The following is a 27,272-nucleotide window of genomic DNA, read 5'->3' as shown; positions in this document are numbered from 1 at the left end:
GCGAAAACGATACCCACTGCCTCCCAGTAACCAGCTGTAAGCCTTACCATTCAGAGCTGGACCAGATATAAGCATCATGTGTACCGCTTGGCTACAATTTCTGTACAAAATCCACAAGTGTCTGTTGCATATCAAGAGGATATTTAACACAGAGAACCCTTTTCAAAAGGAATGGATGGGATTCAAGTGGAAGTATGAATAGAGATTAGCGTTCCACCCACTGCACCTACAATGACAGGTATACCAACAATGGCATGGAAACCAAATTTAGTGTCATGCAAGGCATTGTATTATTATTATTATTTTTTATTTCTTACAACATCGGGCGGCACGGTGGCACAGTGGTAGCGCTGCTGCCTCGCAGTTAGGAGACCCGGGTTCGCTTCCTGGGTCCTCCCTGCATGGAGTTTGCATGTTCTCCCCGTGTCTGCGTGGGTTTCCTCCGGGCGCTCCGGTTTCCTCCCACAATCCAAAGATATGCAGGTTAGGTGGATTGGGGATTCTAAATTGGCCCTGGTGTGTGGGTGTATTTGTGTGTGTCCTGCGGTGGGTTGGCACCCTGCCCAGGATTGGTTCCTGCCTTGTGCCCTGTGTTGGCTGGGATTGGCTCCAGCAGACCCCCGTGACCCTGTATTCGGATTCAGCGGGTTAGAAAATGGATGGATGGACTTACAACATCTGAGTTTACAACTGGTTAAATTTCTGTTGTGTTTCCACTTTGAGCACAGACAGATGAAGTGATATGCTCATCATCACAAAGTGTTAGTAGTGGGATTTGTGCCCACAACCTCAGGGTTAGTAGTTAATTTGGTAGTAATTTGGTCACCGTATGCATAAATATGAACACAATAGCCCTGCTGTAGCCATGTGCATCACTGGTGGTCTGTAGGAAACCACCAGTGGCACAAAAAAATGGAAAGCTGACAGAAGATGCAGAGTGAGACTGGACAAAATTCCAGTGTGTTCTTCTTTCCATTTCAAACTGCAGAAGACCAAGGAGAGTTATTATTTCACCCTGGGCAGCATGTATTTTTCTGTTAGTTGTTGATGACTGAAATGTTCTAAAGGGGTTCATGTCTGCCCACTAAAAAACATTTAGACCTGTACCTTGGCTTCTTGGACAGCACTGTCTCAAATGGTGTCTCTGGCTAAGCTGCACACTCTCTGGATAGATGCCATTGTCATTGCTGGTACTAAGGGGTAATCCACCTTCTGACTTTAAAGGATATAACTGATTGTACTGATTGGTTAATTCATTAGGTGCTTAAATTGTCTACAAGTGTTGAAGCTACAAAGACCACTAATATATTACCTACATAAGGCCTGTCCATCCATCCATCCATCTATCCATTCACCTATTTTCCAAATATCATAATTTATATTGCAACATTGACCCATTATTATTATTATTATAGTTATTGTTGTTGTTGTTGTCATTGCATTGTCCAAATAAGACTGATCAGTATGATCTACTTAAGGCAACCTGTCTCTTTGAAACAGAATTGAAGGCAAAAGTCCAAATAAAGAATAATGTTAAAAATAACAAGTGAGTTAGTTTACTCATTAATTTATGAATGAGAGTAAGTACTACTCTAATTACAAAGAGTTTCTGGAAACTTCACTAATTAACAAACACACCCCTCTTTATTTTTTTAGTACAGGCTCCAGCAACATCCATCCATCATCCAACCCACTATACTCAAACAACAGGGTCACAGGGGTCTTCTGGAGCCAATCCCAGCCAGCACAGGGTGCAAGGCAGGAAACAAACCTCGGGCAGGGTGCCAGCCCACCACAGGGCTCCAGCAACATGCATCTAAAGAACTGGTGACCATATACTATAAAAACACTGCTGATGTTTCTCTCGTACCAGTAATGGAAATGTCAACAAATGAATTTTGTGACAAATTAGGTTGTTTTTTTTAATTTTCTGAAGACTCTGAAAGGTAGCATAATGCTTGATTTACTTTTACGTAGAATCTGTGGCTTTCAAAAGACTGGTGAAGGAGCATGGCATGGCTAATTTGCCTGCCTAGTTAGCCTTGTGCAAAGTTATGATCTCAAAACTAGCCTTAAAGGATCCCTCCCTGTCCTCTTCTCAGGTTAGAATGAGACCCCATTAAATAATAATAATAATAATAATAATAATAATAATAATAATAGCAAAAGATTTCTTACTATTTACAGGACATTTCTATTTTCTTGAAGGAAGAAAAAAAGTGCAAAGCATCTACACAGATACATGTGAAGCGACGTCAAGAGACACAATTTCAGACAATGGAATTAGCCTCTTCTGGCACAGCCAATTTGTGGTGCAAGACTAGAACTCTGTTAGAACAATACAATTCAATTTTATTTACTTATTGCTAGTTTGCGACCATTTGTTATACTGTATTTTGTTAGTGGTATTTATTTGTCTGCATCTTTTCTTGATTGAGTCATAATGACGCAGTAATTAACACTGCTACCTCCGCTCAGATCACATTTTTGGCCACGATAATAGGTCCAGCATATTTTTCAGATATTTCTCTAGTCCTTAGGGATATGTAAAAGATCACTTTACCAATATAATCCACTCAAAACTAGTTCAGTTCCTTCCTTCCCCATTGACTTCAATGCATTTTGCAGAGTTTGATGAAGTTCCCAAACATTTCCACAATTTTGCCAAACTCATCATGATGTGAACTCTGTGGGGTTCGCTCATCACTATCCCTCAACAAGTGTTGTAATGTGGTTTTGCTGTTCCCCTTTATACACTTTATTACTTAGACCTTACTAGAATACCTGAAATATCATACTCTTACCATACTGTCAGGGCTGACTTCCAATTTAGTTCAATAATCTCATTTTCTTTTACATCTGTAAACCCAGGCATCTAAATGGAGTACCAGAGCATGCAGTAGAGAAAGTTACACATTTAATCATCATGTATTATGAAGAATATGCTGAGAATATAAACACAGTACTAATGTGAGTATTGGTAAAATAATACAACCTGAGAGTAGAGTACCAGGTGGTTCTCTGTCTTATTAAGTTGATTGGTCTCTGCTCCAGCTTGGCCTTTGTTCCCACATAGCCCTTGAATAGCATAGCAGAAACAGCATGGCCTGTCTGAATACGGGAACCGAGACAGATTGTCTCCTCAGAATGGAAAATGAAAGAGAGAGAGAGAGACCAAACTAATGCTATACCTTCAGTTTCCTGTCACACCTCATGGAACAATAAGGCATCATAGTGTAGGGTGACTCTTCTGAATCAGTGAGCAATCTTATTTAGCCATGATATAGTCCTCTAGTTCACTTACTTTGTTCCTGTCAGCATTTTCACCAGTTTCAAAGGATGCACAAATGTAGTTTCAGACAAAAAAGAAAGAAAGGATATATAGGTAATTAAGTCGTAAAACACATGTCAACCCTGATTAATTCTCTTCTTCGCAGTTGTTGCTCTATTTATCAATCACATTCCTAAAACTTTGGGAGGGACTATAATGGCTTACTTTCAGAAAGCTGCTTCTTTCTTTAAGCCACCAAACATGACTTTAAGTTAAACTGTAACATTCGATTATCGTAATGCTCGATTTTACAAATACACAGCAAAATTAAACAAGAGCAAAAAATATTAAACAATCAATGTTTTAAAAATGCAATTTCATATACTCCTTTAACTCATTTCATTTCTCCTCTGGATATTTTCATTTCCAAGCAACTTTTAGTCCCCAATACACCAAGGATGTAGTGTATCCAGTTGGTATCAACCATATTGAAATATAGCACACAGGCCATTTTGGTCTGTTTAGTGGAAACAAATAAGACAAGAGTCTGATTTACATTTCAGTTAAGAGCATCCCATTTGTCTAGGAAAAAAAAAACCCACTACTTACTGTACACCATTGACCATGGGAAGTGCTGTTCTTAAAATACCTACAGTTTTACTTGAAAGTTTGTGAACCCTTTAGAATTTTCTATATTTCTGCATAAATATGAACTAACATCATCAGATTTTCACTCAAGTCCTAATAGTAGATAAAGAGAAACCAGTTTAACAAATGAGACAAAAATATTATACTTGGTCATTTATTTATTAAGGAAAATGGTCGAATATTACATATTTGTAAGTGGCAAAAGTATGTGAACCTCTAGGATTAGCAGTAACACATGTTTGTGGAAGTGTATCATGGCATGAACAAAGGAGATTTCTGTGGACCTCAGAAAAAGAGTTGTTGATGCTCATCAGACTGGAAAAGGTTACAAAACCATCTCTAAAGAGTTTGGACTCCACCAGTCCACAGTCAGACAGATTGTGTACAAATAGAGGAAATTCAAGACCATTGTTACCCTTCCCAGGAGTGGTGGACCAACAAAGATCACTCCAAGAGCAAGGTGTGTAATAGTCAGCGAGGTCACAAAGGACCCCAGGGTAACTTCTAAGCAACTGAAGGCCTCTCTCACATTGGCTAATGTTCATGTTCATGAGTCCACCATCAGAAGAACACTGAACAACAATGGTGTGCATGGCAGGGTTGCAAGGAGAAAGCCACTGCTATCCAAAAAAAAATTGCTGCTCGTCTGCAGTTTGCTAAAGATCACGTGGACAAACCAGAAGGCTATTAGAAGAATGTTTTTTGGGTGGATGAGACCAAAATAGAACTTTTTGGTTTAAATGAAAAGCGTTATGTTTGGAGAATGGAAAACACTGCATTCCGACATAAGAACCTTATCCCATCTGTTAAACGTGGTGGTAGTATCATGGTTTGGGCCTGTTTTGCTGCATCTGGGCCAGGATGGCTTGCCTTCATTGATGGAACAATGAATTCTGAATTATATCAGAGAATTCTAAAGGAAAATGTCAGGACATCTGTCCATGAACTGAATCTCAAGAGAAGGTGGGTCATGCAGTAAGACAACGACCCTAAGCACACAAGTCGTTGTACCAAAGAATGGTTAAAGAAGAATAAAGTTAATGTTTTGGAATGGCCAAGTCAAAGTCCTGACCTTAATCCAATCGAAATGTTGTGGAAGGACCTGAAGTGAGCAGTTAATGTGAGGAAACCCACCATCATCCCAGAGTTGAAGCTGTTCTGTACGGAGGAATGGACTAAAATTCCTCCAAGCCGGTGTGAAGGAATGATCAAAAGTTACCAGAAACGTTTACTTGCAGTTATTGCTGCAAAGGGGCATCACACCAGATACTGAAAGCAAAGGTTTACATACTTTTGCCACTCACAAATATTTAATATTCAACCACTTTCCTTAATAAATAAATGACCAAGTATAATTTTTTGTCTAATTTGTTTAACTGGTTTTTCTCTTTATCTACTTATAGGACTTCAGTGAAAATCTGATGATGTTTTAGGTCATATTTATGCAGAAATATAGAAAATTCTAAAGGGTTCACAAACTTTCAAGCACAACTTTAGATAGATAGATAGATAGATAGATAGATAGATAGATAGATAGATAGATAGATAGATAGATAGATAGATAGATAGATAGATAGATACTTTATTAATCCCAAGGGGAAATTCACATACTCCAGCAGCTGATAAAAAACAATATTAAATTAAAGAGTGATACAAAAGCAGGTAAAAAAAGACAATAACTTTGTATAATGTTAATGTTTAACCCCCCGGGTGGAACTAAAGAGTCGCATAGTGTGAGGGAGGAACAATCTCCTCAGTCTGTCAGTGGAGCAGGACAGTGACAGCAGTCTGTCGATGAAGCTGCTCCTCTGTCTGAAAATGATCCTGTTCAGTGGATGCATTGGATTCTCCATGATTGACAGGAGCCTGCTCAGTGCCCGTTGCTCTGCCACAGATGTCAAACTGTCTAGCTCCATGCCTACAATAGAGCTTGCCTTCCTCATCAGTTTGTCAAGGCGTGAGGCGTCCTTCTTCTTTATGCTCCCTCCCCAGCACACCACCGCATAGAAGAGGGCACTCGCCACAACCGTCTGATAGAACATCTGCAGCATCTTATTCCAGGTGTTGAAGGACGCCAGTCTTCTAAGGACGTATAGTCAGCTCTGTCCTTTCTTGCACATGGCATCGTTATTGGCAGTCCAGTTCAATTTATCATCCAGCTGCACTCCCAGGTATTTATAGATCTGAACCCTCTGTACACAGTCACCTCTGATGGTCACAGGGTCCAGGAGGGGCCTGGGCCTCCTAAAATCCACCACCAGCTCCTTGGTTTTGCTGGTGTTCAGCTGTAGGTGGTTTGAGTCTCACCATTTAACAAAGTCCTTGATTAGGTTCCTATACCCCTCCTCTTGCCCACTCCTGATACAGCCCACAAAGCAGTGTTGTCAGTGAACTTTTCTTTTTAGTAGGTTAGCACTCTCTTGAATATCATGAAGAAGTGAGCAATTTGTTTTATGCAAAAATAAAGAAGAGTAAAAAAGTATCCTTTCCTTTCTCAAGTACAGTATAATTAATATCAAATTGATTATTTTCAAAATTGCAAAAAAAGAGATGGATGTACCAGCAGACTTGACATAAATATAATAAACAATAACTCCATAATTCTTAAAAATGTAGTAAAAAATGAAATAGAGACCAAGTAGAGAAAAAACTGCAAACAATGTACAGTAAAAGGAAGCAATAAGGATTTTGGAGGGGGCAGCACAGTAGTTCATTGGTTATCAGTGCTGCCTCCTAAATTATGGAGGTCACTGTCAGAGCAGAATTTGCACATTCTCCTCACATCTGTGGGGGTTTTCACCAGGTCCTCTAATTTCCTCTCACATCCTAAAGATATTTAGGTTAGGCTGATTGCTTAAGCTTATACCAAGGTATGTGTATGACGCCACATCTGGAATGCACTTTTGTTCCCATATTACAACAAGGATATAATAGCTTTAGGCAAAGTCCAGGGATGAGCTGCTAGACTTATTTAAGGACTGAAGGATATGACTTATGAGGAAAGAAAGAACAACCCAAAGGTTATCAGCCTAAGCAAACAGAGACTAAGGCTAGATATGATGGATGTATTTAAAATGATTACACAAAAATAACTAAAATTAAAGCTACCTTTTAAAGTGTTTCAAGGTGAAAGAAGGTTAATAAATTAAATGTATTTAAGAATCAATTCAGCATAACTTTTAGAAAACATTTTTCACATAGTGACATCTTGGAAAACTAGAAAAAAATTTACAAGTTATGTTGGGTTGATGCGCCTACGTTTATAAAAAAACTTCATTATGTTCAAGGATAAAACTGCACGTAAAGCCCACACTGAGTTAGTACAGCCAGAATGGTAAGTTTCTGAGTGTCACTTGCAATTTATCTTGTATTCTCGTAAGTTTTCTTTGGATATTCAGTTTCCTCCCACATCTCAAAGATGTCCACACTAGCTTGATTTGTTTCTATAAATTGGTGAGGTGTGGGTGAGTGTGGGTTTGCAAATCATTTTGCCAAGTGATGTTTCAAAATAGATCATGGCTCCCCACAGCCCATAACTTATAAGGAGGAATGCAGTACTGTATATAAAATAATGTATAATAAAATGATAATTAAATCACTTGGAATGTATGACCATAATATCATTGGTTTCCCTTGAAATTGTATATGAAAATTATTATAAAGGTAAGCATAAATAACCATGGCACTGAAACAGAAAAAGTAGGTTCACAAAATGGATGGTCTAGTGGATGAAGAGCTACAGTATAAACGCAGAAACCAGTCACTGAATTAGATGGTTGAACTCAAGCTCAGTAATGTTGTGATTAGGTGAGGCAAACACAGCAAAAAGCCCTGGAAAAAGACCCACAAACCCGACCAGATTGTGTATAGAGATAGCCCATATCTCAGGCAGCATGACCCCAGACTCCACAGGTAGGCTTTGGTCTACACAGCCCCAAAATGGTAAACTATTATATTTTAAATGTTCAATATGCATAAAAGGAGAGGGTAAACCATAAAACATCTAGCTTGAGAGACATGGCCAAATTAGAAAAAAATAACTTGTTTATATAAAACAAAGCAAAAAAAAAAACAACTCCAACCTAATACCAACTACTCAGAACCAGACAAAAAAAAAAAAAAAGTATAATCAGAAAATCAAGAGATGTACTTGATCCGCAATACTCCGTCACAATCAATGAACCTCTGCTAGGACCATCTCTGTTACCTGAATACAAAGGAAAAGTGCAGTCCCAGCAGTAGTGATATAAGGGTGGTCCTGCCTTTTGGGGTACCACCCTCAAAACATAAGGAGCATAAGAAAATGCACAATGCATAATGTGGCCTGCAGCAATGAAGCAATCAGAAGTAGGGGGAAATGATGGTAAATAAACAAAACAAGTTCTTAAACGTACAACTGAAATGACGCCAACTTATGGTCAGTCTTGTAGGTTTTTTTTTGCTCTCTCGCTCTCATACACATCTCTGGCTCTTAGCAAATTCCTGTCCAGGTCTGCATAAAGATGCTACCTTTCTGTGCTGTCACTTTATATGGCAGATTGGCCGGAAGGGGCAGAGCTTGTTCCAGATGTCATGGATGGTGCCTTCACTGGGCATCTTGTCTGGGCTGTGGTTATTGACTGTGCTCCCTCCTGACTCCCTGATGAGCATACATGACAGTAGTAATAAATAAATTTAACCATGTTTCAAAAATTTACATAATACCAAAAATATATGAAGGATAATTCAAAAATAACAAAAAATAGTCATAGAACAGAAAACCAACATAAGCCAAGAAATAAACCCTGGCTGTAACATGATAAGTATTGTAAATGGAGCTTTCACTGTATGAAAGCTGAAAATTGATTTAAGAAGTTCTTGTTCTTCTCAGGATTTAATGTGAAGCATAAAAGCACTAAGATGCAATTAAAATTTAATGGATTCAAAGCACAAAATGAATAAATGGAATTTAATCTGCTGATTAGGCATGAGGGGTTTTTATATGTATATAACACATCTACTTGCACTGGCACTCATAATATGTTATCCTTTCTCTGCAGTGCAGAAAAACATCCCATGAGGAATGATCACACCCCGAAATCTTCCACGACACAAGCTATATATTCTGAGACTTCACCAGAAGTTGCCGATTATTGGGATTCAAACCATGTGCAGAGACAGAACTCCTTAATTAAATTTAGAGACAAGCTTTCTAGGTGGCTTTGCCTGCAGTTGCCATGGACACTCTTTTGTTTATGTTGTAAGTTATTTACGTTGCTGATTAAACGGGGATCACCCAGCTGGTGCTCCAACTATCCTTCCTGTGATCATCCCAGGTTTGTACTGCGAACAATATATATTGTCACACACATGCACTTCGGAGGCAGCTTAACACTAGAATTACCAGAGCCTACAAAAAAACTCGTAGATCCGTCCCACCTTAAAATGCTTCGCACCTCTCCGTCAGCATGTTTTGTCCTTTAAATGTGTTGATAAGCAGCAAACAGCAAGCAGCCTGCTATCACATCCCCCCACCCCGCACAGTTTTCTCAGTTCAAGTCTGTTTGCCTGCGTGTCAGTTGCTTAGAGTTATATAGAGTGAGAAGTCAAGCAAAATGACACCTTTTATAAAACTTGCATTTCATGTGTGTTCCGTGTCTACAACGATCTATGTAAACACATTGTTAAAACAGAAATGTTTTTCATGTTTTAGTAATAATTGACAAAATGTAGACATGAAGTGTATAATGTGTGAAGCCTGAATTCCAAATATCAAAGAAACACTTTCACAAAAGGTACAAATATAATAGAACAAATGCTCTTCCATTCAAAAATATAACTGCAGAAAAAAAACCCGTGTTAGGGTGCGAGCATTGACACGCATTTGCTACGACAGCTTTGGTGGCACTACTACTTTCTGCAACTTCAGAGTCACAAGAAAGCAAAGCCATTTGATACCAGACACAAATTGGTCTTAGACAGAGCATACAATAACACTTTTTTGTTTCAAAATGTAGATATTTGTCTCCATTTTTGCTTTTCATCCACACTGACTTTGCAGTTACAATTCTCAAAAACAAACACTTCTGAAATACTATTAAAAATGTTGGTACGGCATTACAGTCTGGATGGGTGAAAATGAAAATTACTGAGTACTTAATGCATGTGCTTATAATGTGGCTCTTCTCTGAGTTGATCCTGCTCATTACAATGTTTCATTCTCTGATTGGACACCCTTTTAAGAAAGAGAATCATATTCCAACATAGCACACACAGGAGAGTCACATTCCATGGTGTTTGTTGTTTGGTGTACCTGTATGTATCTAAATGGCATGTTGCATAGTTTGAATGCTGCATACATTCACAAAAAGCAAATACTTTTCCAGCCACTACAGTTTTGTGATAAATCCTGTTGCCAGAGGCGTTACCATTGTGGTGAAAAATGCAGAGCCTTGCTAAAATCAGGTTGTAAATAACTCAATGTTTATTACTTAAACTTGATCTACTCAATAACAAGGGATGCTTTACACAGCAAAATTAATTACAAGGTGCTTATCAAAGTGAATGGGTGTAGAATGTAGCCAAGCTCACAATATTACAGGATAAAGTCATGAAAGCACAATGCAGTAAAGCGAAGATGCAGACATATGCATTTATTTATTTATTTTCTCTCTTGAGTAGTTTTACAAATGTTGTTTGGTACAAAATGCCCAGTGATTGCTGTGGACTGCTAATAATCAATCCGTTCACGAATGAACATAGAATTGATCACTTTTTTTTTTTAAGCATCTGCTTTGTTTTGTTTTTATTTAATGACCAGACAACCATTGCCAGTTTTGAAGACTGTTCCTTTCAGCTGTAATCAGCACATCAATGTGACAAGGAGACAATTCACTGAGTTATTTAAAAGCGCATAAAGAACAAGGGTCTCTGATTTTCATATAGCTCTATACAGTCCCTTCCAGGAGCTTTCCCCAGTTGTGCACATGCCCAGTGTGGATGACAGTCAACATTATATGAGTTTTTGGAAATTTTATGTTGGACAAAGATACTTTTGTAAACAAATGAAAACTTCATTGTTGATGTAGAATGTTTTAATTTCAAAAATCATTTTTTAAATGAAAACATACTAGTGGAAATGTAGCCTCAATCATACAGGGCTTACTAATATAATGCAAAATTCTTAAATCTGCTTATATCTAAACTAGTATTGAAGAGATCCAGAGTCCATCCAGGCAGCACTAGCTGTGCATATGATGCTAAGCCATCTCGGGGCCCACTTACTGTATGCACACAAAGCTAATTTTAAGTGTAACATTAAACATATATTTTTAAAATGTGTGCATAAAAAAGAAAGTAAAAAAGTAAAAGAAATCTCCATAGGGAAAAAGAGACCATGCACGCCTCAGGCAGACATTGACAGGGTTTGGGTTCAAACTCAATCTACTTAGGATGATCGACAGCAATAAACCTCAGGTGTTCAAGTTGATTATTCTTTTTTTGATATGCAACAAATAATGACTTATTCACCCCTCAGATTTTACTGATATAAATTTAAATGACTAGTGAGCCCCTTTGAACTCAAAGGTGAGCACAAAAAATTACCAAAATATATCAAATAATAGGGGTTAAAATAGGGCTTTTATTGTGAATGAAGACTGTGTACAACAATAATTTATACATGTCTGGGTGTATACTTAAAGTCATTTAAATAATGGAGTTTATTAGGCAAGGTAGAAGTCTTAAGGAAGACCGCTTTCGGCAACATCTGTATGGATTTCATGCATTTAAAGTCATCTAAAGCAGATGTTTGTGCAAACTTGATTTAGACTGGAAATGAGATGGAATTCCTATATTCTCAGAATGACTCATCTACTTTTATAAAAAGCATGAATATAATGAATACCACCTGACCATACATAACACACCTAGGTACTCTTGAATGCTAGACTAAGAGCATATTTGATTTATTGTATGCATTATTGGAAAAATAAAGTTAACTCTTTATTATACAAGTTTTATTATTGAAAATACTACTCTGCTCCCTTTGATGGACTTTGCATGCTCTTACTGAGTGTTTCTCCCAGTGTTCAGGCAGTACATCTCTTATTTGGTCCAGAGGGAGAAACTCTGTGCCATGTAAGGAACTGGCATCTCATTTACAAATGGAAAAGGAAGTTTTAGAAAACAGATTTATCAATAAATTGTGTTTAAGATATTTTCACTGCGGTGGGTTGGCACCCTGCCCAGGATTGGTTCCTGCCCTGTGTTGGCTGAGATTGGCTCCAGCAGACCCCCGTGACCCAGTGTTTGGATTCAGCGGGTTGGAAAATGGATGGATGGATATTTTCAGCTAAACAATAGCTGCAATGCCAATGAATGTTGGTCAAGCAATCATAAATGATTTAGACTTCTATCTAATTCACTGCATCCAGTAATGCAGCTAATTTCTGATTTTTTTTAGGGTTACTTGCTTTCCAGATAATCATTAGAAAATGGTAATGTCACCTTCATGAACAAATATGAACTATGCATAAACAGAAACAGCTCTCTTGTGAGGAGGAGTCAGGGACATGGCAAAGTGTGTGTGAGTCCTCCACAAAAGATTCTAACAGAAGGCCAGGACTTTCAATGGTCAGCCCAGAAGAGGCTCATTCAGACCATCTAGTCCCAAAACTGATAATCTGCTGCCTCTCTTTTTTTCCTAAAAATGGCAATGTTGTGAAAATGAGGAGTCTGAAAGGCACAAGTTTAAAAACACCTTTTAAAGCTGCCCACTAGTTGGGGGAAACACCATTAAAAACCCTGACTAGGAACCCAAAGGCCCAAGAAAAATCTTTATAAAATAAAAAGGTTTATTTACCAAATGGCTCTGCAATACACAAAGTTCCATAGAGCACAAGGAATTGTCTGAAAAGGCAAGGAGATCCACAATAAACAAAGTCCCAATAACAGAGCACAGTGTTGAAAATCCAGAAAACAGACTGCAAAAACAATAGCACAGAAACACAAGTAACACTCCTCCTAGTCCACAGCTCCTGTCAAAGGGCCGTTTTTAAAATAAATAATCACTGCGCTCGTGGCTTGGTGAGGGGGCGTGGCGGTTGTGCGTCTGAAGCAGTTCTCGGGGCGATTCGTGAGGTGGGCATTTCTCACCTAAGTTCACAGGTGAGAAACCGTCCACATCCGTGATTGTTCCTGGGGCTGCTGATTTGCCACAGCTGTCATACCCTCTAGTTAAATAGAAGCGTGAGTCAGCTAGGGAGAGGCGGAAAAAGAGAAAGAAAGGGAAAGAAAGAACAGACGGGAGGTTGCAGGAGGAAAGCAGGAAGCAGTGGGGAGAGAGAGAAAGTCGGTGCGGGAGAACGAGCAAGCGAGTACAGGCTCACAGCAGCTGATCAGGGAGCTTGGGTGTTAGGCCGACACCCGAGGAGTAGCAGTAGTGGTCGCTCCCACAGTGTTTTTATGAAGGGCAGGAGTGACCAGAAGGCGGATGACTCTCCGCGTAAGGCAGCGAGAGTCGGGACTTGGGACGTGGTGTCCCTAGCGTGAGAGTCCTGGTCATTGGGGAATCCCAAGTCGCTGTTCGGAAAGGCGACCGACCAGTTAGGAGCAGAGAGAAGGCCAGCCGCAGGTAGAGCGACTCCCCTATTGAGAAGCCCAGACAGGGGAAGCAGGAGAGCTGCAGGTTAAAAAGGCACCGGGCTTGTTGTTGTTTTACAAGAATGCTTTCTGCTGTATTTTAACCTTGTTGTTTTTAAGAAGACGTTTTCTATTGATTTTAACCTCCACAATTGCATAACTATTTTGTGGATTATTTATTGACTTATTGAAGGCACTGCACTTTAATTTCAACACCTTGTTTTGTTGATTGCTTTAATAAAAGCACTTTGCACTTTTTCACCATCCTCTTGCTATGTTGTTGCCTCACTGCTAAGCTCATCGGTAACATTACCGACAGTGATGGGTTGAAGGGCTCCCAGACATCCCGCATCGTCACATTGCATTCGCAATGAACCACCAGGAACTATGGGAGGCCTTCCCTTAAATATGGTGAAGGAACATTCTTGACAGTGATTGCAAGGTGGCCCCGCCCCTTGAGGAGCCACCCACAAAACTCAAGGGTCATAACCGAGGTCACATCCCTTTCCCAACACACAGATAGAAAAATTAATTGAAAGAAACATTAATACAAATAAATGATACAAAATTAAACACAACAGACAATAAACACATCTGTGAACAATAGCCAAGGGGAAAATGCTGGCTGAAACATGATAGGCAGGTTTGTAATATTCCATTATTACCTACAGAATAAACAAATAGAATCCGATGAAACTTTTACTGCAACCTAAAATTCATAATTTTTGGTAGCTGCTGCTGCCTAGTAAAGTTCAATATTAATCTAAACAGTCCCAAAATGCCATCCGAGAGAGAAACTGGGCAAAAGCCCGGCTTGTGACCAATAAGGGAACAATGATCCTTTAAATGAAAAATACTGTAGGTATTTATGAATAAAAGAATAACAAAGGAATGCTCAAAAGAGCCAAAAAAGTAACCAGAAAATCTCAGCAAAAATCAGTAATACAAACTCTAACAAACTTCAACGACAACACTACTTTTATAATTGGTGCATTTCATTAAAGTTTTATGGTTTTCTGGAGAGTTGTTTTGGCAATCTTGGCAGATATTCAGGGATTTCTGAAGCCAAAGAATCTGACCTTCACATTTATTTTGTTCTATATCATGGCTTGTGGAAGCTGTCATTTTTTTTTCTTTCTGTGATGCTATCTTAATTTCGACTCACTGTACCATTTTGATATTTCAGGATCAGCCATTGCCAAGGTAACTTCCCAAAACTCCTTTAGAATGTGGATCATATGACATTGTCGGTGTAACCCTGCAAATGGTCATATTTATGCATCCTTCTTTGGAACCTCTACTCTTTTGTTTGCAAATTTGTATTGTTTTTTTCTAACAGCTTTTAAAATTACTTTGTGAACTTCGATTTTGACTCTTGATTAGCATTTCTGGCTTTGACAATGATCTGTTTGTCTTCTTGTTAATGACACCTGCTTATATTTTTGACCTCACTCTAACTTCTCACCCTAACTTACAACTTTCCCTGCTGCGGCAGAACATCTACAGAGGCCTCTAATGAGGCAGAATATATAATGACAAACATAAAAGAAAATACATAAAAATATGAAATGTGGAAAGCCCACTTAATCACTCAGGCTCTCACACGTCACTGTTATAAACACACAAGACCTATTTGGAAATGTCAGTTAATCTAAAATGTACTTTTTTCTTGATGTAGTAGGAAAGCAGAAGTACCCAGAGAAAAACCTGCACAGACATATGAAGAATATGCAAACTCCACACTTGTTATGAACCAAAAGACCTAAAAACTTCCACAAAATGCCCACTGGAGGTGGTATTACTGTCAAAACCCAGCTAGTAATAGGACAACTGCAAAATCTTTATAAAATAAAAGGTTTATTCTTCATAAAACTACTCTCTTACACAGTGAAGCTCCAAAGAGCACAAAAGGCATAAAGGACTTGCTAGAAAGTCAATCCCATGGCAAACAGTACAGTATAATTACTATATTTACTATAAGTACTATATTTAATTACTATAATTACTATACAGTAATCTAAGGCAAGGTCAAAAAGCAGAGCAGAAGATCAAACACAATAGCATAAGCACAGACAAATCAGAGTAACTCATTGACTCCCTCGCGATTTCAATGAACCACCAGGACCTGTGAGAGACCCTTCAGCTTTATAGGGTGGGGAGCAGTTCAAGGTGGTGATTGGCAAGTCACCCTGCTTCTTGGAGGACCACCCACAAAACACATGGAGAAGAAAAATATAGAAAAATACAAACAAAGAAAATACTGCAGATTATTCACAAAAGTAACATTAACATAAATAAATGGCTCAACAAAGAATCAAGAAAGGACATAAAACATGGATTTAAATTCCACCCAGAGGAGGAAACTTGGCAGAAATATAAAAACACTGATAATGACATGATATCACACTCAGGACAATGAATCTGTCAGGCAATGCTATCCACTGTCCTACTATGCCTCCATACTGTGATTTTTATCTAGCACAAAATCATAAACATTAGCAGATACTCCTGGGTCAGTAAAAACTCTAAAGATGGAAATTGGCAAAATTCAGACCTGTAAATTTTAATGTTACTTTTGAGACTTAAAATTCAAAGACAGGCAAAAATCAACATTCAGATGACTTTTTTTCAATCTTAGCTTTTAATTTTTTTTAACTGTTTACAGACGCAACATTTTATAGCTCTTTTTTCCAAGTACAGTACTGCCCATCTGAATCCACCTCTTCAATGCATCTCGTGCTGCTGTCAGGTATGATTGACATTTTCTCCTTCTTCTCTCTCAAGGTTTAAGCATTAAGTCTAGCAGGATCTTTGATGACATCCAAACATCTGCTTAATGCTACACTCTGATGGTGAGATGGTGAGGAATGATATGGCACCCCATCACATCCATTCCACAGCCAAAGATGTTTTGAGGTGGCAGTTTTAGATTAAGATGCTAAGAGTACAATGTTTGTGTACCCCTGGCGGTGTGATTCTTATTTTATATTATCAGGTAGGAACTCTGACATGGCTATGGCTGGATTACCATTAACAATCAACCTAAATGAAGGAGTAATGATAAGAGAAAGCAGCAAGAGGATAGAGAAGTACAGTCCTGCATATTTCCTGATAGAAAGCAACAAAAATATGCAATAATCTAAAGAAAAAAAAACTACATTAAAACAATAAGTCAAACGTAACTCGAAATGCTCAAGAATGATAATGTTTTTCTTTTTATATTTAGCAAAATGGGTGTAGTCTGCATTTCCTCAATGTGACATCCACTAATCCCAAAATTAAAGATAACCCAAGGCAAAAGTGAAGCGATAAAATAGTTGGTGACACTGAAACATTTATAGAAATTTAGCGTATCTTCACAATTGCCATAATTTGAGACCACCACAACCTGAGCCCCTTTTATAAACACAAATAAAAAATCTAATTAATCTACCATTTTTTTTTTATTATTTTCAGAGATTAAACAAATAAAGAACTCCAAAACCTAAAAAGTATCTTAGTAATATATAAGTATAGGCTATACACCCTCACCTATTCCAAAAAGCATGCAATCTAAGCTTATCTGAGCACTGAACTATTGCAGTGTTCCCCTGTTATTTGTTCTGCTCAGATAACAGAGTTGTAATTAGTGGCAGCACCTTGGAATTAAGTTGTAATTATGGGCCATGCCCTCCTAGGCTCTAGTTTCAGAAATTAAAGTAGAAGGCAATTAGAAAGATGAACAATTAAATAAGTCCTAATAAAAAAATGTCAGAAGTAACAAAACCTGAGCAAAAAAGTGGGGCTCAGGCTGATTCGTGATAATAGCAGGAACTAAAAGCTTAACTAGTGTGGAAGATAGATGGCGCTATAACACGCTAACCAGACACAAACAGACACTAGAGGCACAAGTCCAAAAAGCACACGTGAATTTTATTTACAGTGTCCCCAGCAGTCCAAACACAAACCTTCTTTACTCTTTATCTTTGCTTTTTTATTTTCTCTTTATCTCTCAGTCCTTTTCTTTCCTCCTTCACTCCTCCTCAGCAAGCTGCTTCTTCTTCTTCCTCCTCCTCTTCTTCTTCTTCCTCCTACTCCTCCTCCTCTTCCTCCCAACTCTGGCTCCTGGAATACTGCTTGCTGGCCCCTTATTTAGGTCACCCAGAAGTGCTCCAGGTGCTCATTGACCTACTTCCAGCAGCACTTCTGGGTGTGCTGGAAGAGCTGCTCTCCAAGGCTCAGCACCTCTTATCTCAGCTGCAGTACTCCCTGATGGTACCCACAGATCCCAATAGGGCAGCACCAAACTCCCACCCCAGGGGTGCTGCCATCTAGCATTCCAGTGAAGGTAACGTTCTGGTCAGGCCTGCTCCTCGGTCTTCCAGCGTGGAGGCGTCCCGGCCAGGCAAGTGGCCCGGCAGTCCTCTATACAAGGCATCAGTCCATTACAAAGCACTTTGACACATCAGCCCCCCCAACAATATACACAAACACTAAAATTACCGGTTTATTTTGCAGGGGACACAGGTAATGGAAAAACAGGTTATTTTACTTTGTGGCCATCTTCCAGCAGAAAAATAAACATATACACACTTCAGACAGGGGGAGTGGGCTGAACACTTGGATACTAGAAAGAAAATATCACATACTGTAGCTTGACTTTAACTAAAAGCTCAGAAGGTAGTGTTGTGAATTTATTATTTTGAGGTATTTTTTTTTTGTAATTTAGTTTTTTTTTTATTTTATTCAATTTCATTGTTGTTATATTAGCATCTTTTTGCCATTATTTTGTTTAATATGTTCCTGACAGCCTGATATGTCCATTTTGTAGTATTTTCGTCTGTGGTTGTGGCCATGTTGTTGTAGGCTTTATCTTCCTAAACACGGTCTCTAGCAGCAGTTTGAGTGGTGTTAACATGTCACCGATATTTAAGATGGTAGCATGTGTCAAAGTTAAATCACAAAGCCAGTTCAGGATGGGAAGAACACCTTTATTGATACATATGTGGAGTCATTCTGTAAATGGAAGGAGATGACTGACTTACAGATGCTGGTTGCATTTCTTAGATATCCCTGTCAATTGCATAAGTGTGTGACTAGTTTAATGTATTATGTGCTTGCCAGTTACTGATAAGCAGGACCATTGGAGTCAGGACTCTGCAACACTAAATGTTACTGGTTTGTTCATCAGTACTTGTCCTTGTGCTAAATTAGCAGCGGGACTGGGTCACAGATCAAGGGGATTTAATTAAAATGCTTTCTTAGAGTGCTAAAGGCAAAAGCTAGCAAGGACAGAAGTCATTCAATATAATCAATATAAATTTAATAGTGAAAATCATATTTATCAGTAATAATTGAATCTTGGAATCCCCCTTTCATTTTTCTAGAATAACAATAATGAGTCATGATTTACTTTAAGCAGGAAATTCAGGTAGGTCTACATAGGCATAAGGCAGTTCAAGTGACAGGGCAACATAACCATAAATATCAGGAGGGGGAACAGAAGTACTTACCATGATTTAAGTGATAGGTGGCATAAAAACTTACACACTACATTTAAAAGTATAGTAGTATAACAGAATGATGATGACAAACAGTATTAAAGCAACAAAGTCTGCTTTTAACCAGGATGGGCAAAAAGAAAGAATTTTATTAAACCAGTCAGAATTCAGTTCTGATGTTTAATCAGGAGGAAAAACTGGATCTGCTGCATGAAGAATTGGCCAGGTCAGATATATTGTGAGAATGTAGGAGTAACATTTCTGTCCTATCACTCTATAGGTGCATCCCTTGGCTGTCAAAAGCATATCCAGGGTCACGTGATTTTGCAAAGCCACAGTTCTTGCAGCAAGAGCCTCAGCTGAGAGTTCTTAAAGGGCCTTGGGGGTGAGATTAGCCACCAGTTGTAGTGCATCAGCCACTTCATTTACACATGCTCCGGCTGCAGATCCAAAAGTGTGAGGACTTCACTGATAGGAGTTAACTGAGGAACAGAGATGGAGCCACATTAAACTTTAACACAAGGTGGACCACATCATAGCTTATGTCAAGACTCTTCAAGACAAATTATTTTGCTACCTTTTTTTTGGAAAAGCAAAGGGCAATACACCAAGGACTTAGACATTTTAGGCAATGGTTTTTATGTAACATTTGTATTTGTTTCATTATTAGTTCATTTTTTTGGGGTATTCTGGTCTGAATGCAAACTATTGTCTGGCATGTTACATTATAATAACTTAATTTCCCCATCCATTCTCATCTATTTCTACCTGATCCTCATTACACTCATTACAGGCAGCACATCAACATCATCAAACAAGAGTTCCAGCACAACTGGAAAAAGGACAAGTTTCTTGTCTTAGCTCCACAGGTTTTTTGTTTCTTGTGCAGGTGGCTTGCTTTGTAGAAAAGCATCAAAGGCTGGATATCCTGATGACATCTAAGAAGACACCATTCAGATATTAAAACATTGTCATGGAGAGAGAGTCAGTGAGTAAACAAATGGCAAGCTCTCTTATTATCTTACTCAAATGTTTGTAAAAATGAGCCAATACAATTCTAGATATACGTCTTCTTTCTTTTCCTCAGTTTAACCTGATTATTTTTAAATATTGGCTATATGAAAAACTATGTGAGTACAGTACTAGGGTTGTGTGGTACAAGAAAAATTACTGAAAAAAAAACAAATTTTAAAGTGGTACGGAACTAACATTTCATGATTTTCCATACTGGAAGTAAATTTTATCTTTCCTCTCAACCAATAGACCTTCGCTATTGTACAGTAATTATGGAAAAATGCCTGTTCATCATGAAATTAAACTACATGCTGTGATATGATCGAGACGTCTTTAGGGCCTTCCCCTATTGCTTCGACATGATTGGGACTTGATGGGAGACACCACAGTATTGCTTTGATGCGACAGCTATCAAGAGGGAAACAATGCGTTGTGATGGTGTGCTGCAGCAAGGAGACAAGCAAGTGTGCGATGCAGGGACACTGGAATATGACAGGAGGTTCTGGAATGATCCATTATTTGATTTGGAGCCATTCTGGTGCCTGTACTAAGGTTCGAATGCTGTATCAATACCAAAGTCAGAATTTTAGTACTGATCCAACAATACTGAGTCCACTCCGCTTTAATTTTATTTTTGTTTTGTCTCTGGATGTTTAAAATAATAAAATAACATTTCTCAAATAATTTATATATATATGAGGTGTGGCAGAAAAGTAATGAGACTGATTTTTTATTTACCAAAGTTTTTATTTTTTTCAAACATCAATGTTATCCCCTTCAAACTAGTTCCCTTGGGCAGCTACACATCGATGGAGACGTTGTTCCCACTGTTGGTAGTAGCGCTGGAAGTCTTCAACCGGTATGGTCTTCAGCATGTCTGTTACACTCTTTTGGATGTTTTCTAAAGTCCCGAAATGACGTCCTTTGAGGACATTTTTCAGTTTAGGAAAAAGGAAAAAGTCACACGGACTGAGGTCAGGTGAATAAGGGGGCTGGGGAACCACAGGAATGCCTTTTGAGGTCAAAAATTCTGTTATGGAGAGGGCAGTTTTTCGGCACCATTTTGGCACAGACCTTTCGCATGTGCAAATGTTCAGTCAAAATTTGATGAACGGTAAATCTGTTCAAATTTAATTGTTCACTCAACATTCTTAATGTTAAACGACGGTCTGAACTCACAAGAGTGTTCACACGTTCGATGTTTTCATTGGTTTTCGAAGTAGAAGTCCTCCCTGAACGGTGTTCATCTTCAATGTGTTTTCTGCCTTCCAAAAATGATTTGTGCCAGCAAAAAACTTCAGCTCGGGATAAAGAATGTTCCCCATAGGCCTGTTTTAACTTTTCAAACGTCACACTTGCCGTTTAATGGCATAACGTTGCTCCAAATTCCGCTGTTCCATTTTGCGTGACACACAACCAAAAAACACAACTTCACTAATAGCAGTCACAAAAATCACGTAGTTAACGGAAGGAGTTGAAACTCACACTGAGCTATGGGAGGGTACTGATACACGTGCTCTATCAAGGACAACAGCGCAGCGTTGCCAGAACGCTTGCAGTGTTGCCAGTCTCATTACTTTTCTGCCACACCTCGTATATATGGGTGAATGTAAGATACATATTTGTGTAAGTAAGTAAAAAGTTAAAAACAACAATCAAAGTGACATCCTAACTATTGATTATATTTGCTGAATGTTACAAAGACTTACAGTCACCTGTTAGCATTATATACAGAAGGTTGCAACTCATGAAGAAAATCCCAAAATATATCAGATGATCTTGTATTTTCTAAACCGACAGTTCCTGGAGGTGGATCTGAATCCATGACTCCAATGTAGCACTGCTGCCCTTCCTTTATGTTAAATCATAGAAATTTGATATGTAAAATTTACATTTTTTTTTGGTTAATAGAATATCTGGATTTGTAACAGTAGCAACCCATACATTTTTAAGCAAATATATTAAAACTTACACATTAGGTAATGTGTTGTCTCAGTCCCATCTTGGTGTCTTTACTAGAATACATGTTATTGTATAAGTAAAACAAAATGGAATCTTTAACACATCAGTTTTCAACTTGATGTTTCATAACTGTTTTATGCATTAGACCCCTGGAGTTACTCAGAAAGGCACTGGAATGCACTGCAATAAAAGTAAAGCAGTGTGGCTGAGTAAGTCAAGTACTGGGCTGTAAACCACAAGTCACTTAATACACCAGTATAATTATGATTTGCAAGTCACTTTGGATAAAAGTGTCAGTTAAATAAATACAGTTTAAAATGAAAGGGCCACATGTGCAGCACAGATGTTTGTGATAATGTAGTAAGGTCTGGTCACGTGACCAACTTGGCAAAGGGTAAATATATAAAGAAATCCCCAGTGAGTCTAGAATACCAAGATGAGATCGAGGAAAGACGAAGAAGTGGGCAGGAAATCTTATTAGAATTATGTGTCTGTTTCTTGGACTCCTGGAATGCCATTGGAATCATTCACATTTTAATTGCAATGAAATGAGGTGTTTGTTTTAGTTTTATTGTTTACTAAGAAATTGATTCTTTTGTATTTTAAATCCAAGCTTGACAAATGTATCCTATATTACAAAAATATATGAAATCTGCAGTTGACACCAAAGCTGCACAACAAAACCGTGGAAACAAGAAAAATTCAAAAAGCTTGAACAATCATAATATTTAGGCAATCACATACTGTAGAGTATGTAAAGCAATATGATGTAAATAAGTTCAAAGTATATCCATCAATTTTCTAGACTTTTACTACATAGCTGCTGGGGAATAAAGCTATTATAAATAATAAACTATTTTAGATGGGACATAAAGCCATTGTTGGGCATATTTCAACAATTCATTAGCAGCACAATTGAAGATAAATAGACATCTGAGAAATGGAATTCTGAAGAAATCTTACATGGACATGAAGAGAACAAACAAACTCCACACTGACAAGGATTAACCCGCAGTCAAATCTCAGTCCTTTCTGCTATGTCTACTAATCTGTGTAGAGTTATAAAAAGAATCAGAGGATTGTTGTGAGTATATAAAGTAACTGTTATGGTTGTTTTCTGTTTATAATATTTCTAAATTATTATTTAAGGATTATGGGTTTTTTTTTGAGGAGGGGATGCTGACTTCAAGTCTGATGTTAGTTTTCTGTTTCAGTTTCATTTGTTAGAGTTTATTTGTGTCTTTTAACTGAATACATTTTATTTTCATTGGCACCACCATTTTTTGATGACTGTTAGTAACCAAGTTGGAGATCACATGACACATGACATCAGTAGTGCGGCAGTATGAAGGTCATGCTCTTCACTTACATTCTTACATTAAACGGATAATCCCTATGACACTTACTCCTCTGTTCTCCTACATTAGTTTTCTTGATATTCAATTCTCTTGCGACATTATTTTGAGTTAATTTAAGGTTTAGGTCCGGTTTCAGGAAAGATCAGTTTGATTTCCTGGTTTAAGAACTTAAGAACTTAAGAGTGATTCAGGAAAATCTAAGCTACTGTCAAGAAAAGTAAGCAACTTGAAAAATGCAATGTATGTGTAAAACAGATACATGCTAAAGCAGCATAAATTATAAATAGGATGTTAGGGTTTTTTGTGTGTTCATAACATTCTTGTTTTTCATAAAATGTCCAGAAATAATTAAAAGGCTAATCCAATGTTAGGTTAAATGGAAAATAAATGTTGAATGTGCTTGAAGTTTGGCAGAGAACAGCCATCAAGTGTATCCCTGGAAGTTCAAGGAAAATTAACCCCTTTGCCACTAAACAAAGCAGACTGTGTGACCTTGTTTGGGCTTGATACTCCCAAAAGCATTGATACATCCGATTAAGAATAATTCCATGAGCCAGGATAGTGATACGCATACTGCTTCTCATACAGTTATTACATTTTAAATCTTCCTTTAATCTTTTTTTTTTGTTTAAACTGGAAAAGATCATATCTAAGTTATAAAGCTCTATCTATCCATATATGGGTAAAATGCAAGGGTTCGGGCACTTGGCTTTAAATAGGACATCCAAAAAGGAGGCTACCCTTTATCATGCTTATAATAATCAATTTGCACATACTAAAAATGATCTTTGGAAAGAAGACACCAGAAGAAAGTAATATTTTAATGTGTGTCTTCATCTGAAAAGCTAACTAGATTTCCCATAAAAGACTCACCACCCTGGCGCCTGATATTAAGAAGCGTTCTACCAAGCTGAATTGTTTCAACATGCTCTTTATTCATTCATTTTATTCTGTTGCCAGTAAATGTCAGTTTACTCTGATTCATGTTGTGACTCATCTTATTAACATAATAATTGCAAGACAAGAGTACTGTATGATCAGTCACATATTTTCATTTACAGGCAGCTTGAGATATTTGAAGGTTATGTGAATGATTTATTGAGCTTGCAGTGATTGACCATATTTACATAGGTGAATGTTGAAGTGTCATTTCAGTCCTAAGAAAAACAATCAGACTGTTTCTATGACAAAAAGTCAATGAAATGTACAAAACCTGTTACACTAGAAAATAAAATTAATGGTTTTGCCTAATTTCCATTTACTATATATTGCTACAGAAAGTAAATGTGCCCATTCTAATGTATTGATTTCACCAGCAGGGAAAGGGTACATATATTCAATAGCTTATAATAAAGTGACTCCAGAATTTGAAGGGCGTGAGAACAGAGGTGGGGTTCATTGTTTCAATTGAGGAAGGTTTCCCAATTTCTCATTCATACAATTAAATCCTTGTAATCTTTTTTTTTTTTTTACAAACATAATATATCACAAAAAATACTGTGCTATATAATAAACCACTATTATTTGAGTGTGTATGTGTGTGGGCATGTGTCAGATCCCTTCAGGTAATCTAATTGATCAGCTTGATTTTGGTAGGTCAGTGGAATGGATGATGACACAATACTTCAGGGTGATTGTGACATTTTTACATTTTTACAAAAAAGATGTTAAAATCGAACGTCTCAATGACAAAAAGACGAATAACTTATAGAGTAATATTGAATTTCTAATTAATAATAAGAAGCAACCCAGATCACCTTTAGAAACGTACAAATGATGTTTTCACAGCAGGTAATGGGGGCCTGTCTACCATTGATGGTAGCCAGAAAGTGCACAGGAGGCGAGCAAGACACCTCAAAATGAGAAGCAAGCTTTATGGGAACACGATTGAGAGAGGAAGCACTGAGCGAGAGAGGTTAAGTCAAATAAGCATACCAAAAAGAGGCAAAGGAGGAATGCCACAGGTACAAATAGGGCAATTTAAAAATTCTGAGACCAGACTCAGGGACAGACTTTACAAACGGTGGGCATATATTTCCCTCATGCAGTATTTGACCATGGCTAGCTATGTGCGGCACTTTCATGAGTTAAGAGAAGTGATGATAGTGTCTCCAGCAGGTGGCACTTGCTCCCTGGCATTGTGTTCTTTTCAGAAATGAAGGACATACTCTGGCTCCCAGAATTCTGGTGGCTGGCTCCATTTATAGGGCACCCAGAAGTGCTTCAGGTGCTAGACGACTGTCTTCTGGCAGCACTTCCAGGTGTGGCGAAACTGCTGCTACACAGGGCTCAAGAGTACCTGCAGCACTCCCTGGTGGCGCCCACAGAACCCAACAGGGCTGCATCAAACTCCAACTGCCATGGAGCACTGTTGGAGTCCGAGGTACCACTTCAACCCAGGGGGGCTGCCATCTATGTTCTGTATACTGTATGTTCTTTCTCCTGGTCCTTCCAGTATAAAGGTGTGTGGTGGATGTGGCAACACGCTGTATCAGCACATGCTCCCAGTACATAACATAACATTTATCACATCATATCAAATATTTTTAATGTATTCTATAACTTGTCTTTGACATGCAACCCTTCTGCTCCTCTGGCCTACCTAAACAAGGAAAATCAGGCAGTCTTTTAGGGTTTCAGCTTTGTCCGGCCTTCTCTAATGTTTCTTTGTTTTTGTTATTTTTTTTCATTTTCCTGCTCTTGGTTTGTCTGCTTTTTGTTTTGTGTTTTCTATTCTATTGACCTCTGTCTTCTTACCTTCTTCTTTGTCTGTTAGGACTCTCAGTGGCTTCAATAATTATATTAGTAGTCACCTAAAAGTGCTACTTAAGACACCTGTGTGCCTCAGCAACTACAGAAGAGACCTCTTGTATTACACTAGACACTAGACACTAGAAATCCATTTTCACAATTGAAAATGTAAATTTTACTAACTAGGTCTAATAGACTCTTTTTTTGCCTGTACGGATGTAATTTTAAGTTTAACTTCAGTCAAATAAAAAGGGGTGATTCACAACGCATCAAAGAATTGAATGAAATACTTACTGCAAAACATAAAAAATGTATTACTATTGTATCTTTACCCAGATATCACAATAACATCATATTAAGAGGTCATTGTGAATTTCCACCCTTTTACATACTGACTGAAATACATAAATGCACAACTGGAAAGGATCATGGACTCCCCATTATTTGGCTGTGTTTAAGAAAATGCAGAGCATGTAAACATACTGAGCATGTAGATTATCTCTATAATTTTCTATACTTCATTTCTTTCCTTCTCTATAGAAAGTGGCTGTCCTCCTTTCCTCCCAGTTCCCAGGACTATAGAATTGAATACACAGACACCTTTGTAAGGGTGTGCTGGTGGGGGATAAAATCCAGTCTCAGGTTATGTTTTGACTTCCGGTTTAGTGACAAGTGCAGCCATGATAAAGATTGACAGATGATTTACTCTTCTGGTTTGCGGCTCGGTTCCTTCCTGCGTGCTCCTTATTTTTCTTACCATAAATTGAGAAGAATGATTACAGTCATAAAAATATATACGTTTTTGTCTCTATGTCTTTGCAGAAATACATATCATGCAGGCATAAAAAGTGTAAAGAGTATATAAACAACACAAAGTGAGAGAATAAAGGGTTGGAATTTCAGCCTGGATACCCAATTTATTTACTAGCATTGGATAAGACAAAAAGGTTGGATTTGTGACAGTGTTCTCACTGCCATGAATATTAGATAAACAAATGACAGCAACTTCTGTGGTAGTGGTGTTTATATCTTAGCTAGACCAGAATGGTGGAGCAGTAAAGTGATGTGTCACTTTTTTTTTAAGGTATGTCCTTCTGGTAAATGGTCTACTAGCAGACCTCCAGAACTCTAGGAATTAGGCACTCCACTGAACAGCCAATTGGAATG

This window comes from Polypterus senegalus, chromosome 4 (genome assembly GCF_016835505.1).
Source record: "Polypterus senegalus isolate Bchr_013 chromosome 4, ASM1683550v1, whole genome shotgun sequence".
In the NCBI taxonomy this organism is placed as follows: Eukaryota; Metazoa; Chordata; class Cladistia; order Polypteriformes; family Polypteridae; genus Polypterus; species Polypterus senegalus.
This window is presented reverse-complemented; position numbering follows the sequence as displayed.